Here is a 1,596-nt window from a genome sequence, read left to right on the forward strand (position 1 = left end):
CGCGGCCTAAGGCACGGGCGTATGTCTCAGTCGTGTGTCACAATACGACCGTGTAACCCCTGTAGGTTTCAAAGGTTGCAAGTCAGGCGGTTACATAGCCTAGCACACGGCCTGGCACACGGGCGTGTGAGGCCATTTCGAGTGTTACACGGCCTTACACACGAGCGTGTGGCTGGCCAAGTGACCCAACTCAAAGATTTACACGGCCTGGGGCACGGGCTGGGACACGCTATGTGTCCTTAATTCGATTATTACACGGCCTAGCCACGCGGCCGTGTGACCCCTACAATTTGAAATTTTCTAACTTTTTCCTCAATGTTTCAAATGTTCCCGATTTAGTCCCGAATCATTTCTAAAGTGTTTCTAAGGCGTCGAAGGCTCGATTAAGAGACGATATGCATGTATTTGGATTATGTTATGTTTATGTTAACATTTGGAAATGTATGTTCTTACAATACGGTTTTATGGTAATGCTTTGTAACCCTATTTTGGTGACATATACAGGTTAGGGGTGTTACATTTAACTGTATCAAAGCTACAATTTAGTCGGTTCCCGGACTAAATGTAACGTGTACGAGTTTAGAAATACATGTCATTATATAACCTGTTATAGTTTGATAACTCTTGACTCGATTTGAACTATGATTTCATATAGATAATGTCATCCAACCGAATCGATTCCGATAAGGTTGAAAGTAATGTGCAAGCCTCCGTTCACAGAGCAACGTCAAGTGGTAGTAGGCCCGTATCTGAGGTCCGAGGATGAGAGGCTAAGGAACCCTTCTTCCAGATGATGAATGAATGGTTTATCGAGTTCATAGGAATGAACTCGATGGCTCAACGACCTCCACCCTCACCTGTTCCTCAACTGGTCCCTGTAGTTCCTCAGGGTTTGGAACCAGTACGGTTGAGCAAGCCTCAGGTCTATAAAATCCATAAATATGGGGCTAAAGAGTTTAGAGCTACGTCTGAAGATTATCCAGAGAGAGCTGAGTTCTGGTTGGAAAATATGATCAAGGTTTTCGATGAATTATCTTGTACACCGGTAGAATGCATAAAATGTGTTGTTTCCTTATTGAAAGACTTAGCCTATCAGTGGTGGAACACCTTAGTTTCAGTTGTGCTGAGAGAGCGAATAGACTGGGAATTCTTTCAAACCAAATTTCGAAAGAAGTATGTGAGCTAGAGATTTCTTGACAAGAAACGTAAAGAGTTCTCAAGCTGAAATAGGGTCGGATGTCAGTATCTGAATACAATAGGGTATTTGTTCGATTAAGTAAGTATGCTCGAGAAAGCATACCAATGGAGATTGCTATGAGTAAAGGATTTGAAGATGGGCTGAATGAAGACATAAAGCTGTTAGTCAGGATTCAAGAATTGAAAAAAATTGTTGTTTTAGTTAACCGAGAGCACAAAGCTAAAGAGTTGAGAAACACTAAAAGAAAATTTGATTATGAGGCTCGTGATTCAGGTAAGAGATCAGTGGGAAAATCATATCAATCATCATCAAAGAAGTCAAAAGAATATCACAGTCGTCATCAGCTTCAGTGGGTTACTCTGGTAGAGATCAAGGAAAATAGCATGCAAGTTCAAAAC

The sequence above is a fragment of the Gossypium raimondii genome, chromosome 10, assembly GCF_025698545.1.
Source record: "Gossypium raimondii isolate GPD5lz chromosome 10, ASM2569854v1, whole genome shotgun sequence".
Taxonomy (NCBI): domain Eukaryota; kingdom Viridiplantae; phylum Streptophyta; class Magnoliopsida; order Malvales; family Malvaceae; genus Gossypium; species Gossypium raimondii.